The sequence below is a fragment of the Cygnus atratus genome, chromosome 2, assembly GCF_013377495.2.
Source record: "Cygnus atratus isolate AKBS03 ecotype Queensland, Australia chromosome 2, CAtr_DNAZoo_HiC_assembly, whole genome shotgun sequence".
Lineage (NCBI taxonomy): Eukaryota > Metazoa > Chordata > Aves > Anseriformes > Anatidae > Cygnus > Cygnus atratus.
The window spans coordinates 62460364-62477958 of record NC_066363.1 but is presented as its reverse complement, the minus strand read 5'-3'; the positions used below and the strand labels follow the sequence as shown (position 1 = coordinate 62477958).

General features: G+C 35.2%; 1 protein-coding gene across 6 annotated transcripts in view; it reads right to left on the bottom strand.

The window, feature by feature from the left end:
- The window catches only part of BBS9 (Bardet-Biedl syndrome 9), a 322969-nt gene that overhangs the window by 206576 nt on the left and 98798 nt on the right, over positions 1 to 17595 (bottom strand). The window lies entirely within an intron of this gene.

The following is a 17595-nucleotide window of genomic DNA, read 5'->3' as shown; positions in this document are numbered from 1 at the left end:
GTAACATCCCTTGCTGTTATTTAGTATCTACTAAAAACATATTGATACAATTTATCTTCATCTAGTTCATGCTTCTCAAATTAATAAATCTGCACATTCCTGGAGCTGGGAATAATTAATATTTATTGCCACCTGCCCTATTTTTTAATAATTTGTACGTAGCATAACACCACAGAGATATATATAATGATCATATATACGTTTAAAACTAAACAATAACTTTCATTCTGAGTTGAAGAGTATCTGAAAGTCATCTCATTTACTGTACTCTTTTACATTGGAATTTCACATCTGCATTAATCCTGATTGCAAGATCACTGCACACCGAGGAGTCAGGGATCCACACCATCGGTTGGCCTGCACAGGCCAGTGCTGTGCCACATGTTCAGTCTGTCTTTCAGGCTGTTTTCCTGCACAAATCCCTTGGCCACAGGACAAACACCCAGACCCTGTAAAGGAAGAGCCTGAAGGTAGCTCCCACCCAGTAACAGCAGTTATGATTGCATGGCCTTGCTTTACCTAAAAGTGCAGCAAGAAGTTCTCATATAAACACAATTTCTGTTTGACTGTAGAAATGATAAATGATAATACACTACAATAGCTCAAATGAGGGAGAATCTCTTCTTCAGATGGGGTCTGCCCAGCTTGCTGGATGTGGATGAAAGACCCATTCAATGCTACTCCACCTGTGGTTCCTAGCATCTAAAGGGACATAAGATTATCTACACTGTTCTCTTCTTATAGTGTCAGTGTTTAATAGATAGCGTTGTGAATGATACCTAGCAGAGTCTGAGTGCCTTTCTTACTGGAAGCCTAACAGACCAGATTCTCCTGGTGTAAAACATCTCATGGCCACATTCACTTATTCTACTGCTGACTTCTCAACACTGCAGCTGATAAGCCTGTAATAGTAGCCTGGGGCTCTCTGCAGTAGTTCCTGCTATCCACTAGAGGATCCTCCTCCAGTCAAAGCTGGGCCCAAACTGAGAATGAAAAATTCATAAGGTTAGGAGGAAGAGGGGAAAAAAAAAATCAAGCCATTGAGAAGAAATCTCTCATATAATCTGCTGTGCTATTTGGCTATGCCATATCCTACCCTGGCCAGAGTAAATTCTTTCCCCCTAACTCTGTCCTAGAACATATCTGGAATATATCAAGATACAGCTACTCCTATGAAGGGCAAAAAGCACACAAGACATTGTAAAAGCTTTATTTATCTTTTTTTTTTTATTTTTTTCCCTTATGCTGGAAATCACTAGGTGAAGGAGAGGGTAAGAAATCCACGGGGAAGGGTTTTATTCATTTTTGGGCCATTTGGGTGGAGCATCTTTCCTGTTTTTGCAAGCAAAGAGCTTCATCTTGTACTGTTTTAATTAGAATTTTGATCAATTATTTCAAAATAATTTGTTATAATTGTCTCACATTACTTATGTGCATGCTGTAATTCATGAAGATGAACTATTATAAATAATCTACAGCACTCAAACATGTTTCTGGAAAACATACAAAAACATTAGTCAACATACCAAAATATTCATTAAAACTAATGTAAAAGCAAACAAAACCTGAGAACATAACTTTTACTGAAAATAGTAACTTACCCATATTTTCTATACTGAAGTCTACTCACAACATTACAGATAAAATTTCATTACAATGAAGACATAACATTGCTGTAAATAAATGGTTTTTCTTCACCTCATTTGAGCTCTGAAATGTTAGTGTTTTATTGACTTAAGTTGCTGCATGTAAGTTTCCTTGTCAGAGAAAGAAAAAATTCTGTATATATACAACTAAGTAACTCTTAAAACATCCAGAGCCTACTAAAGACTGCCAACCTCCTTATTCTCCAAAAGGCTGAGCAAATCTTTACCCCAATCTTAACAGATACCAAAGTACAACCATATTTCTTGGACTAAGCTTACACTTAAAAACAAAAATACCCTCCCTCACCATCGTTTTTCTTTCAAACCTTTGTTTTCTAATTGCTTTGGTATATTCCTCCTTGACTATCGAATCTACTCCTTTCGTACCTCAAGCTGTCCATCTCCTCAGTTCTCTTACTTATCCCCTTAAAGTCTCTAGACTGTTTGACACCCCTCATCTCATTTTTTCAGAGCCTTTTGAATCAGTTTTTTTCAATTTGTAAGCTTCCCATTTCTCACAGACAGCCTTCCTGACTTTTCTTAGGCTCTCCCTGTCTCCAAAGATAAAATTTAAAAAATGTTTGAGATATCAGACATTTCTCTTTCATGACACATCCACCTGAAAAAGAAGGATTTGTGGTGTTTTGTTGTGTTTTTTTGTTTGTTTGTTTTTGTTGTTGTTAAAGTGTCCATGCCAGGAAGAGATTATTTTATTGTTTACAAAGCTGTTAAAAAAATTAGAACATCTGCAAAAAAAAAAATCTTCAAACTTTCAATTTTATTTCCTTGTAATTCCACAAACTAAGTATTCAGAAATTAAGTAGTAGGGTGTTTTGGGTTTTTTTTAGTTATTATTTTAATATTCATTTACTTGTTTAGAGATTTCAATTTTTTTGTGGACTTGATTTTCAGAGAGAATCAGGAAGAAAACCCTTTTTTGGGGGGGAAAAAAAATGGAACTAAGCATTCAGGCAACAAGGCCACGCCCTAACCAATCAGTCAATGAACTGATTATCACTGAATTTGGTGGATATCACATCACAGTAGGCTGGGCCTACTGCATGTGAAAAAAGTTCCCACACACAATGCAGCATAAAGAAGCCTGCTGCAATCAAACCTAAGTTGTGATTCAAATGAAAATGTATTTTTTGTTGTTGTACTAACATTAGGCAGACCTTCAGTAATCTTAACCATGCTGTGAAGTTGGCTTTAGTACGTATTTAAATCAATTCTAGGCACACCTTAATTTACATGATCAAAAAGTATACCCAAAGGATCATATATGTGGACCAAAATGTCAGACTATTTTATTTGAAGGCTGCTTTTAATTCTTTTCTTGCTATTTTTGTCAGCTGATGGTTTTAGTTATTTGTCTGTTCTGATGACTCTAGCCATTGGGAAGACAAAGATATAATACAGGAACTAAAAATAAACTAGTTCTGATACACACATTCTGCCTTTCACAATTTGGTTTATAGCTCTACAGTACATTTACGACGCTCATTGCATTTAGGGGGAGGAAGGGGGAACAAAGTCTGAGTACTATCAATAATGTGCTGTTGTTCGCTCTGTCTTGTCACTAAACGTGAAATAGGATCTGAACCACGGCACAAGTTGGTGTACAAAGACTCTTCACACAACATTACCACTGCAGAACTCCACATAATGTTGGCATTGCTAATGGGATGAAACTAGAACAGTATGAATAATACATTACATGCACCAATCAATGTTACACTGTAATGGACTGATGGAAAATAAATACTCTTCATGAAAACCAAAGAAGAACTTTCAAACACAAATATTTTATGATTATTTATTTATTATCTTTACTAGATGAAAAGAATCAAATGTGACAAAAGAGTGTAAAAGCTGCATAAAGGTTGCTTTATCTTTGCCAAATATTTACTATTGCTTTGAAGCATGACTAGCTTCTGTACTTTCTGGGTTTTCTTCCCCTCTATCCTTCCCTATCCCATCTCTCTTCTTCCAGTCAGGACATGCAAAATCTAAATTCCCACTCCCTTTTTAAATCCTTTCTAGGCCTCTACAAATTGATTATTTGGGTGGAAAAAAAAATAAGAAAAAGTAGCATGTATAAAAATATTTATTTTATTTTTATCTGAAAGTTCCAGATTCTCTTCCACTCTTCGCTTTCTCATCTTACCCATCTTTTCATCTGAGTACAATCTCTACCATTTTTCTGTAGCCCTTAGTCTTCCTAAACTCTCCTCCTTTTAACCAAAATCAATAGCTGTTCAAACACTTTTATCTCCCTTCAGCTAAAATCTGACTCACTATTGCTGAAAGTACAGAGTGCTATCCTCTGCAATATCTTACCTAAAAATAGCCCACACCCACCTCTCTTCTAGGCTTAACAAATCCATCCAAGACCCAGATCTCCCCTCCTTTCCTACTGCCTCACAACCGCCACAAACAGTCACACTGTGCAGACCATAAATAACCCCTACTAGTTGCAGTGCCTGGAAAAGTAAAAATGAAGACTGCAAAGGGTCTGGTACTACAATAACAAAAACAGCTCTGTATTCCACGGCCCCCAATCTGTCCTCTTTCTCTGCACATAGTTCATGTGGTATAGTCAATCCAGGGGCATATAAGTTTGTGTCATCATTAAATAATAAATAAATAAATAATTAGTACAACATATTCTTTTCAAGTTATCACTTCGTCTTCTCTTTTTCCTCATCTCAAAAAACAGTGAATGTGCTCTTTGCAGCCACTGTCTTAACATTCTTTCCCCTTGCTGAATTTTTTAAACCTTCATTGTACTACTTACACAAAGCGCTTCTCAGGCTAATGACTTCTTCATATAAAAATTGCGGGACCAAGCTACGGACTCAGCAAGACAATAATCAAGGCTTAATCATCAACTCAAAGTCTTCTCAACCCAAAGAGCTTTTATGATTCTATCTTCAGGTTCAGTGTTTTTTTGTTGTTGTTGTTGTTTTTTATTTTATTATGACTATTAAATCTTTGCATTCTCACCTCCTTTCCTCTCAGCCATAAGTATACTCTGCAAGCCTTTCAAGCTGGTTTCAGAGCTACGGTGGTCTTGCTCGCAGCAAACATGAAGCAACTGGCCAGTAAAAATATGGATAAAAACCACATACACAGCAATCCCACTCAGCTGGCAGTCTGGGCCTGCCAGAAGGCAAAGTCAGAGGAAGTTTGGGCTGTGCCTGCACAGAAAGGTTCCAACTTGAGAGTGGCCACGCTGTGCTACCACAAAGGAATGTTTAGATAATGAATACTGCAGCCCTAAAATTAGTCACTGTCACATTCTCAACACTAATTGGAGAGAGTTTTAAACTCTTCTTCATGATCATTATAGGCTACAAGCGTTGATCTCTTTAGTTCATCAAGACAAATAATGCGCTCTGTAAAACTAAGCATCACTTTCACAAGAATAATGACTACTCCAATAATCGCATTTTCTCATTAGTGAGTGATTAGTGAGTATTCCCCTTTGTATTCTTGCAAATAAAGTCTTTACAAAACTGAGGCAAGGAGGAAAACAACAAAACTATTAGATGAGCTTAACACAGCTCTGGCTCTGTTAAGATTTTCTGATATGGTAAATGTGAGTAACTAATTCCCTGCAGACTACAGACTGAGACAGATCCAATAATTTAAACAAAATAAACAATATCAGAAAAGTCAAGAGATGAATCCAGAATCATCATATTGTGTAACCACTTCCCTAAAGACCCCTATGTCCTTATCACTCTGACCTGCATCCTTAGGTCAGACATGTTAAATTGAAATCTTGGTTCAGATTTGGTGTACTGAAATGGCAAGAAATTCAGGTGAAAAAAAAGGGGGGGAGGGGAGGGAGAAGAAAAGGCTTATTTTCAATTTACATAGCATCCAATACACAGGGTGCCTAGATCCTAGCTGGAGTCTAAAGGTACTCCATAAATTTAGAGTTACTTCACTGTGTATTAAAGATTCTGATCAGAACCAAACAGTGGTATTTTCAACCTAAAAAAGGAGCTTTATTTATTGCTATCTGAGAGAGTTCAGGTCACAGTAGAAGAAAATCCTCATTCAACATATACCAGAGGCTATTACCAACAGCTTCTAGAACCAAGAGCACGTGGAAAATTGGAGAGCTGTTGGTTGTATCAGACTAAAATGCTGGAATAGCCTCCTACAAGGCCTAGGGTGATTACTCTCCAAACCAGCATCCCTTGCCCTTCAGCATGGCAATGTTAGTGCCCTGGAGAACTGTTCATATCTGACCAGCAGGGAGGAGGAGGAAGGGACTAGAGCAGCAAGCAATGGCATCAGGGAAAGGGCCAGTCTTGGCCAGAGGGGAAGGGGACCTGCTGAAGGATGGGAGGGCATGTTGTGGGGATGACGGGTCTCCAGTGCATACAAGCGACTGGATGGGAATCCCAGCGTTGCACACCCTCAGTCTCACATTTGACCTGTTCATGTTGATTAATGAGCTGAAAACGAACTCGCCTGGGAACACTTCCCTTCAACTTTGGCAGTGCAAGGCATTTTGAAACCCAGGATCAGGCTGCAACTCAAACAGTGAAAACATACACGTATTTAGGGCTTTAAATCCAGATTATCACATGTGAATAACATCAGAAACTATCAGTAAAAATGTATGGCTTGATTCAAATTATATAAATTTTAACAGATGTATTACGGAAAATTTCATTCTTTTGAGATTTCTTAAGAAATATTTTACATAAACAATTTTTAATCTGAATTTTTATATGTACTTCTATTAACTTTTTCTTTGGTAAGTATCTCATATACATTAACACATGCTTTAAAGACTAAGTATTCTCTTTTCAGCTTCTGAAAATTACTATTGGCTTTAGAATTATAATAAAAATAACTACACTTCTCAGTGGTCTCTTCAGTATTCTTTAATTGCTAATATCTAACAAAGCTATGCCTATATAAAGAAAAAATAGCTTGAAGTGACTTTAGACATGCAGATGTTTAAGGAACGTGCAAGAATCCTTTTGTGTCACTGGAAATTTTTCCCAAGAGTAAACTAGAAGGCTGACTCAAATTGTGTATATTATCCAGAACCAAGTATTCTCACACTTACTCTTACTTACATTTCTGGGGGAGAAGGTAACTATATAATCTTTTCTTAACAGTGTAATTTAAAGTAAGGCTTCAAAACTGTAAAGGAAATTTTTGCATGTTATGGTGAAACAAAGGCCAAAAATAAGACTCACTAAATTCCAAGCAGTTAAGTAGGGGGAAAAAAGTACAGTAGCTAAAAATCATGAAAGGCAGAGCAGTCTAATTGCCCAAGTATGGGGAAGAAAGGAAAAACACCTGAATTGTAATCTCAATTCTTCCATGTGCTTGCAGTCCAGTCTCAGAAAAATTACTAACCAACAACATTTAGCTACCTACAATTCAAAGTTCTGCTTCTATTTATCACTAACGTTTGAAAAATCTTTAAAGACTTTATATATTATTCATTATATATTAACAATTCTTTAACTATTTTCCTAGCAAAGTCTACCTAAGAGTTGCAGAAGGAAAAACCTGCAGAAAGAACTTACTAAACTGCAATCTGCTTATGCAGATTCTCCACATTTTATTTGGTATTTTATAAATTAGGCACTCCTTTTACCTAAGTTCTCCACACACACACACACACACTTTTTGGCATACCAACTCTTGACAGGAAAACTAAACATATTTACAATATTTGTCTTTTGCTGCACTCTGCTGGAACAATCCATTTTTAAGCTGAAAGAAACATTGTCCCATATGTAATACAAATGCTAACTAAAAAGCCTAAAAAGACAGAAATATTATTTCTTGTAAAAATACACTGTTTTGGAGCACACACTGCCATTTCAGATTTTTAAAAAGTGTTTACATCTTTAAATCCATATTTTGTTGTTCCGATATGTGTCCCATTTTAGAAGAGCACCTGCAACAGTCCTACATCAAACAGGATTACAGAGTGCTCACTACTGCTCAGAATAAAACTATAACAAATTAAGATCTCAGTAAGGCACTGAAGAGGCTTCTGGAACACAGACTGGAAAATTTGCCTCCTTCATTTTAAAAATCCTACACCTGATAAGGACATTATTAAAAAAAAAAAAAAAAAAAAAAAAACATATGCCTAGAAACCTTATTCCCTCCATTTGATCACTCTGCTCAAAATAATAGTAAAAATTCAAAAGACAATGTAAATTGTTATAACACTTGCCTAAAGTAAGACAAGACTGAGTCCCTTAAAAAAAAAAAAAACTGACAATTTGCTGCACATATGAAATTGCAAAATTTGCAGCCCCATTTCTTTCACTAGAAGAACCTGAAGAAACTTAACTGGGCTAAAGAACAGACCCCAGTTCACGGTCAAAACTATTAACTCCTGTGATAATTTATTCTGGCTCAGGATCTGCTGCAGAATCACCCAAACATCCCACATGTCAAATGAAACGTGACTTCCTACTAGAAAAATGCACCTGTGATCAAAACAAAGGGTTATGACATTTTTCCCCACTCTTTGGATTGACCATAAACTTCTACAGAAAATAATTTAAAGGGGAAGTAAATAACACAGATGCAATGGAACAGAAATGTCACAGGCTTTTTTCTAGAAGTCTTCTGAGGGCAATGAGGAAAAGCTTTCACTCTTAGACCTGTCTTGGGAATTGCAAATACAGATGTTGGCACCAGTCCCAGAACACAAAACATACTTTTCAATTTTTACTAATACCTGCTAAAATTGTGTCTTGGCATTTTAGCTTGGAAAGAAAATTAAGGAATGACCCTTCTTAATACTCTGTAATCCACATAAATCTCAAGAACCCCTCTCAGGGAAAGGTTTCCATAGATTTTTTTTTTTCCAAAGAACAACAGGGCCTCTTGGATAATTATTGCCTTTACAGATTGCCTTGTTGAATTTGAAAATAAGAATAAATGCAGTCAATACCCTCACATGAATAGTAAAGTAATGGCTTCAAAGCTTCCAGCAATATAGAATCTATAAACAGTGACAAAGGAAACAGAAAACATGAAAAAAGTTTTTAGAGAAACTAACTACTTCAAAGGTTAATGTACTTAGCCCGATACTGGTCAGGCCAACCTGTTTCTCTGGAATTGCACTACTGGCATTCCCTGCCACTACATCCTCCTTCCCCCCAACACCTCCAAAAAAAAAAAAAAAAAATTTCAAAATGACATTATTTTTCATAGTAACAAAGTTAATACACTAGAGACCAAATGTTTCTCTGTTCTTCCCACAGAAGAAAAATACATGAGCAAGTTGAAGACTTGTATTAACACATTTTTCTCCATTTGTCTCCAATGGCTTTTTAAAAATAAAAGGTCAGTGACGTTACAACAATAAATACAAATGGAGAGTTGTACTTCAGTTTGTAACCATGCCACTCTCTTCAGTTTTAACCTCCAGTGTAACAAAATATATATATGAAGAATGGGTGAACAAACTATTTGGAGATGCTAGGCTTCCAAAATCAAATGGAGAGTGCGAGGCAACAGATTGAGAAGTATACAAGGGGAGCAGTAGTTAGGTATTGATGTGAATGACTGGCTAGGAGTCAAGTCGGATAGAAAACCTATTGTAGACAAGTTTCCACTACTGTGGATCTCAGAAAAAAAGAAAAGCAGGAAATGATGCAAGATAACTTTTGCAAATCACAGGTAATTTCACATCACAGAATTCTTACTAGTTGCAATTATGAACTATAATCCATTCACATGCTTTTATACAAAGGAGAAAATGGTAAAAGCAAAATAAAATGCAAAAATAATACAATCCAGTACGTTTGGATAAAACGTTGAAGATTAAGTCAACCTATAAACTGTTCATAACTTCGGCAGTGTAGAATTTCCATATAAAATTAAAAAAGAGAGAGAGAGAGAGAGAGAGAGAGAGAAACACAATCCTTACATTTGTCAGAAAACACGGTTTTGCAGATGTTTTAATGAATCATATTCCTTATGAATTTGCTCAAAGAACACAGACTTGTTTCTGGAAAGAGGTATAAAAAAGTCTGAAAGACAGCTACTAGTAGCCAACAACTAATCTGCTTCATATTTGCTTCTACAATAAAAAGAAAAAGAAATTGAGTGTATCTGATGTTCATAAAAGCTGAAAGGAATAAATATACCTAGAAGACACAATAATATATTGAGACAGAAAAACCTTTCCTAAAATATATATCTTAAGACAGACTGGCAGTTGTCTACTGGAATGTAATAGACAGATAATGGATGATGACATGCTCATTAAAAAGAAATGGGAAAAAAAAAAAGAAAAAGGAAAATGCAAAAAGTTCATTTTTCCTCCAGAAAAGTATGGAAGAAAGTTTTCTCAAAACTCTGAAGCCCCATTCAAATTAGGACAGAGGCAAAGGCTACTGTTTTCTTTAACATGACAAATCTAATTAGCTAGCAAATATTTAACCAATAGCTAGAGGTTGCTCTTTAAGTACTAAATAATGAGATGTAATTAAGGTAGCAAAGGCAAAAGGTTACTAATTTAGGGCATTTCTATGGTGCAGTGTTTAAATTATAGGTTTTATACAAAACGCATGGGCCAATGCACAAGAAAAAAATCCAATTTTAACGGAATGCAGAACAAATTAACATTTTATCATTATAATACTACTCAATTGTATAATGGGATTTTGCTAAGTGTCACAGAACAGAAAATAAAAGTAACACTCCAAGGTATGCTTGTTAACCTCTTCAAGCTAAATATATTATGAGCCTACTGACAGCAGTAAATAGACACATTGTAACATGAAAGACTACCAATTCAAAGGCCTTTAATAGGTATTCCTTTTTCTAAGTCGATTGGCATAAAGAGTATAAACAACAAACAAGATAAAAATGTTATCCATACCAAATACTTTCATATTTCCCAAAGTTGTTCTCAACTATATCGCTGTTGTACTGCATAATTACAGGGCTGACCCAGAAAAACTTTCTAAGGAACATGAAATAGTAGGGTTTTCCATCTTTCTACGAACGCTGTATGATTTTTTTTTAATTCTAGTTTTGTTTCCGCTACTGCTTAGCATTTCCTCTCTTGTCTATGGAGAACATTTTTCCCTATGAGAGAGCCTAGCAATAATTTAAGCTTCAGTACAGGTATCTGATACACTGTCTTTCAGAAAATATGAGAAAGATTTCTTTCAAATAAATAAGACATATCAGTATTCCTTTCTCTGGGAATTGCAGGCAAACTGTTCCATTTTCACTCAAAGACCCACAAGTTATTTTAGTCCCTACAGAAATCCATCATGTATTATGCATTGCTAAAGATACGAGCATCAGTTTTACCTGTTTGTCCCACAAACTGGTTGATCTTAAGAGAAGACTATCCCTCACTGGAGCAAGTAGACTCAAACACAAGAGTTGTACCAGCAATCTCAATATATGCTTCCCAAGCTAACTACTTTCAGACAGATTTGGAATACATCTTCAAATAAAAAGGGGCTTTGATGACCTTGCAAGTATTCCACTATTAAAGCTAAATAAGTAAAATAGAGAATTTGAATTATAAGTAATAGCCAATAAGTTACTTTTAGAGGAAAGGAAAGGAAAGGAAAGGAAAGGGAAGGGAAGGGAAGGGAAGGGAAGGGAAGGGAAGGGAAGGGAAGGGAAGGGAAGCATAGCATCTCCAAAGAACAGCATATTTATTTAAGCCAGAAAGAACTAATTTATATTATGGGTGTAGTTCTCACTGACATTTATATTTTATATATATTTATATAATATTTATAATATTTATATCTCACTGACAATTTATATTATGGGTGTAGTTCTCACTGACATTATCTGGTGAAAATGACTATTACAGGAGTGGGTGTGATATACAGCCTTTGAGTCAAGCATGATAAACCCCAATGGTTTTGCTTTGAGGTAGAAGTCTTTACTAATCAAGCAATGAATCATTTCCAAAATGTCGAGTTCCTGAGGCCATGTGTGTCAGAAGTGCAACTCTTGAGTGAATACTCAATCACTAATGATCAGTTTTGAGATTTTTATCAACTGATTAATAAGCAAGGAAAGGAGCTAAGAGGCTTGAACAAAGAGTTAATGGACCTTTAATGACACTCTAAGTGTGTTTTAGTGAATAGAACATAATGAGTTTTATTTGCTACTGACCACAAATCACCAAGAATCGAAGTGCTCTATGCACTGCAAGTGTTAAAATACTGCAAGGAACAGCACTCATGCTTTTAAAAAATTAGGAAATTGTATATGATTGGATATGAATATGTAATTGAATATGTATACATATACATATATTTGAGTAAACACAATTTCCTAATTTTGCCCATAATAATGCCCAAAATAATGCCCATACTTAATTGGTATTACACCTCTGTAGCAGATCAGAGAACAGAAATTAAGAGCATAGCTTCCTAAATCAGTAGATGGATGTGAGGTAGAGAGACAAATGGGAAGATGTTTATTCATTTCTTTAGTATATTAAGTGCTGGAACTGTTGGTTCAACTATCATGGAAGCAAAATGCTAGCTCTTATTTATGATATACAGTGCTGAAAATACATTCAGGAACAATTCTGAAGACTAAAGGTTTGACAAATTATGCATATGTACACATACATATGCACAGACACATGTACACAAACGTATCATTTTTGTATTACTGCCTATAAATTTTCTACTGCCCTCCTAGATGTAGGTATTTGCCTTCGATATACTCCACATCTTTGTGCTGAAATCGCTGTGGAAATATCTAAAGAAATTACTGCATCTAACAGGCAGCTAACAGCCTGAAACCATCAAGGATCACTAACCTGGAGGACTTCCAGTTCCCTAAAACAAAACAAAACAAAACAAAATGGCTGATTATAGGGAGTCAGTTCAATCAGGTGAGTCTGGAATCAAGTCCCAAGAATAACAGACCTAAAATCAAAAGGACGAGTCATTTGGTAGCTGAGGGAAATCTTATTTCCAAGAGTGGAAAAAGAAAAGGAAACAAGCTAATAGAATGAAGACAAAGAGGGGAGATTTATGTTTCCTTTCAAAAAGCAGTGACAAGATCAAAACCTCTCACTGAACAGATGAAAATAAGTCAGAAACTTCCATTTAGGATTGCACTGTTTTTCACGTATTTGTATGTTTCATATTACCACACAACAAAATGCATGTGTGTACACGTGCACATGCACATTTAAAAACTCATCCACAGAATTTAATTATGATTTGCTTAAGTATCAAATACACATACCTTCAACAGTGGGGAAACTCAGTACGAGCACCTGGGCAAAGCTGGCAAAGCTGACACTAGTTTGAGGTAAGTGGATTCTGGAAACCTCTGAGCATGAGTTTCTGGGATTGAACCTAAAGCATGTGCCTAGAGACCCAAAGAAAGAGTATCAACAATTCTGCTAGTCACAGCACCCAACAGCTCAGAAAAAGAGCATGTCTGCAGAAAAGGGTGTGGAGAGTCCAAAAGCTGTTCCACTCCCATTCTAAAATGGGAAATTATGAACCATCTCCAATCTGGGAGCCACGTAACTATATTAGTGCAGTGCTGAAGGTGTTTTGTACAATTTTTGCTCAATTTTGCCATCTGGGAGCTTTGCACCTGTGTCATTTCATTCATATGTAGCTCATGTGGAATTCAGTTGAAGCAAATACATAACACCTGGTCCCCACTCACAAAGGCAAGCCCTTAAATACTGAGGCAAAATCCCATGTCTTATAAATCAGGCTCCCTGTAATAATACTGGTTTAAATCAGCTAAGTCTTTTCTGAAAACTGATCATATGTGTTAGACAAAAAGGACATAACAGGCTTACATTTGGATATTTGTCAACTATTAATTGGAATACTGGTTTTCACTTGAAGTGCCAAAATTTCAAAGAGGAAATCATATGATTCAGAAGATACAATTCAGATTCAACTGGTTATTTCTGTTGTCATACTGATTTACACCCAAAACTAATTTTCGCCTGATAGTTATCAAAAATTATTATAAAATGGACAGGAACTGGCACACAGTATTTTAATAGTTTAAATACTGTTTGACAAGATTTCAACATTCTTGTTGGATCACAAACCAGAATGAAGAGAATCCAACATGCATGATCAGCAGCAGTAGGATGAAAACTCCTCACAACTGTAAAATAAGATAATTCATCTTTTTGCCTTTAAACACTAACATACAACTACTTCTCCAAAAATTGAAGGACTCTGAATACTTTGTTCCCTTGTTTCACGCAAGAATTTTTAAATGAAAAATTCCTATATGCATTAATATCTTCAAGCTGCAATTCATATGCAGACTTCAAGATACAAGACCAAGACCAGCCAAGACAGATACAGGCTATATACCAAAGAAAGCAGAATGAACTGGACAACTAATTGTTTATGGAACAGTATCTGAGAACTGCGTTGAAAGTCATATTATCGCTGCTTGCAGCCAGGTATTTCTGTGGGACAAGCTTTTCAGTAATAATATAAATAAGATGATCACGAGGAGTATAACTGCACTAATCTTCTAAACATAGTAACTGGATTAAATAGTTTACAACTAAACATGCCTGGTACTGCTTCGATTCACTAGGTTATAATCTACATGGGTTGAAATAGTGATTCTTATGACCCCTATCGTAAATTCCAAATTGTACCTGGAAACCCCAATAATGTATGTCAAGAGTCAATGCATGAAAATTATCATTTCAAGGCAACCACCTGCAGCAACTGCCAAACTATGATTCTATAATACGACAGAAAACACACTGTAGAGATTAAAGACCATTAACTTACACTTTCAAGCAATAACATGTCTCTACTAAGTGAGCATTGTATAAAGTACATACTGTTTACAGCAGGTACCATGCAATTTGCTGCAATCTTATTTCATATTCCAAGTCCTTTAAACTGAAAAAGCCTATGTAATCTCAACTGCTGTTTACTTGTAAATTCATCGCATTAAATTCCTTTTTTAGAACAAGAGCTAGCAGCACATCCAATTGCACTGGTTTGTTGTTGTTGTTGGTTTTTAAACCAGAGCTCAAGAAACTGTAGTACATAGTCACACAAATAGCATCTATCAAAAACTTATTTTCCACTATTTTCATAGGGTCTTCCTACAAATCACTCAAACATCACAATAATGACCACAATAAAACCACAATAATGACTTTTACCAATATACAAAGTTACTACATATAAAATAGCTTTTCTTTTCCTTCCAGAACAGAACACCGTATGTCACTATTTGTTAACTACTGTAAAGCTCAAATCTGTATTGACATATACGGTTAATTCATAAAGACGAATTCTAGAAGAAAATACTGAAAAGGAGTATAAAAACAAAAGAAGCTTCTCATCACTGCACACATCAATGCCTGTTTCTCCTTTATTGTGAAGATTAAAAGTAAGGCTACAGTTTCCTTACAATAAATTTGCAAATTTATTGTAGCACTGAATACATCCTGCCCTCTTGGTCATGTACAAGAAGATACGTAAAAAAAGTAGTTTGTAAATAGAAATGAACTTTACAAGAGAAATAAATGCAGCTTGATTAATTTTCTCTGCCTCGGCATCGATGGCTTTGACGTGTATCTCTACTCACATACCACACAAACAACTTATACTTGATCAAGTTGAAAGTCTGAAAACTAACATTTACAGTCAACTACAGCTGTAAAATTCAAATCAGTTCAGCAATTCATCATAACAATTTGTAGTTTGGCAAAGAAAGAACTGCACAGAACACATTTTAAATAGGTATCAAACAGGCAGTGAAGCTACATGAGTTGAACATTTGTGATTGTTAGATTTGGATTAAAAAGTCTGTTCACAGAAAGGTTATAACTTCAGTATAACTGTTCTGATGAAAGGAAATAAGGGAAGCAGTAAGAGACATCTTTACATCAGGCTGAATTAGGAGAGGTTATACCATTACAGCTTCACTTAAAATAAATATATATAAATTATAGTAATTATTCGATCAAGAATGTAACTCATAGAACCCAAGTCCTGGTGACTGAGTGAAACAAACAGTAGTGAAATCAGATATTCATGTTAACTGGAAATTCTTTCCTGTTCTAGATGACAAAGTTTGGAGTACGCTATAAAAGCAAAACATTCACATTTTCTTTCTGACTGCAAAACCCAACACAGAAAATACCTTTCTTTTGTACAAAACAATTACTTCAGTGAAAAATTATGCAATTTTTTTCTTTTCTCCTCATTATAAAAGTTTTTGGCATAAGACATGATGTTCTCAGACAGTGGTGTTAGATAGAAAAGGAACTGAGTTTTATTCCAACACTAGAAGTATTTAATTGTAGGAATTATCATACCAATTTTACTACAACCCCCCTAAAACTTTTACACCACTTACATTCAGAGTTCAATCCAAATTCCCCTGAAGCAGACAGGAGTCATGCTACTTACTTCCGTGGGGTATGGATCGTTTCTTCACTGAATACATTCTCCATCGAAAAAACTAAAGAACAGAACTATGGTCCTCATATCAGACAACTTTTCCAAAAGAAAAACAGATGATTACTTTTTTTCTAACAATTCCTATAAAAAGCAGTAGTCTCAAAAATACAACAATACTAATTTCTATGTCAAAAAGACTACAGCTTAAATAATTTTTGGAGTGAGACTTTATACTGTTCATATTTATCCAGCCTCATTATACCGTCTTTAGTGAAAAAAGATGTTCCTTATTTTGAATACTTCAAATATTTGCATTAGATATACTTGTTCAAGCAAAGACAGAAGATGATAAAGACTTTAAAAAAAAGAAAACAAGGTCTTTTCTAACACAGGAAATGCATCACCAAGCAATTTCATTTCGCCCAAACAGCAAAGAGACAATATTAAGTCCTACCACAGTGCTCACTTCCAAAGCAATGTATACAATATTGGGATCCCTATGGTAATTACTATTTCACTACACTTTTGTTTGTAATAACATGTCTTTGTTACAAGGTGATTCAAGAACAAAAGAAAATAACAAAGGGAATCTACCAAGAAAAATCTGAGCTTGCCTAAAATCAAATTTTAACTAATATTGAAAAATACAAACATTTATCCTCTAGAAATACATCTTTTCCCTCATTCTCTTTTCAACTACTGTAATTCTAATTAAAAAAAAAAAAAGAAAAAAAAGTAATTTTAAAAAAGATGACCCATCTAATTTTGGTTTGAAGGATCTTTCAGATATACTCCCAGAATATGCATTTAACTACCTGATTTTTGTCATATTCCAGAACCAATCTTTAATTCAAGAAATTGTCAAGAACATCTTGGTTGGTTGAAGTTTAAAGGTAACAGTTCTGCATAGCAAAAGCAGGCTCAAGAGACCCACTTTTGTTGATCTTTAGGGATTACTTAGTTGTGCCATTTTAAAGTGTTAACCACCTATGTGTTAACAACAACTAGTATTTTGTAAAGTAAAAAATAAGAATTAAAAAACACTCTCAAACTTACACCATCTCATAGTTAACTCGTTAAAGACAGAATCATAGAAGGGTTTGGGTTTGAAGGAACCTTAAAGATCATCTTATTCCAACCCACTAGACCAGGTTGCTCAAAGCTCCATCCAACCTGGCCTTGAATATATAAAAAAAGGCATATTTCTCTTATGTCTAACCATAAATGGAAAGGCGGTTTTCTGTAATTTACAGAAAGGTTTTCATGAACCAAACAGTAAAAATATTTTTCCTGTCTTCATTTTTGAATTGTCCTGATACACCACAGTGCATAAATCTCATTTCTAGCTAGCAATCTAATTGTTTCTCAGCTCCTCTAACAAGGCATGTTAAAAAGTAAAAATTGGACTGTCCAACAGAAAAGCACAAAATGCACAAAGTAACATCTCAGCAAAGGAGACACATCATGAAACAAAGGCTATTTTAAAGTAATGTAGAGCTGAGGCAGGAGAAGGGGTGAAAACA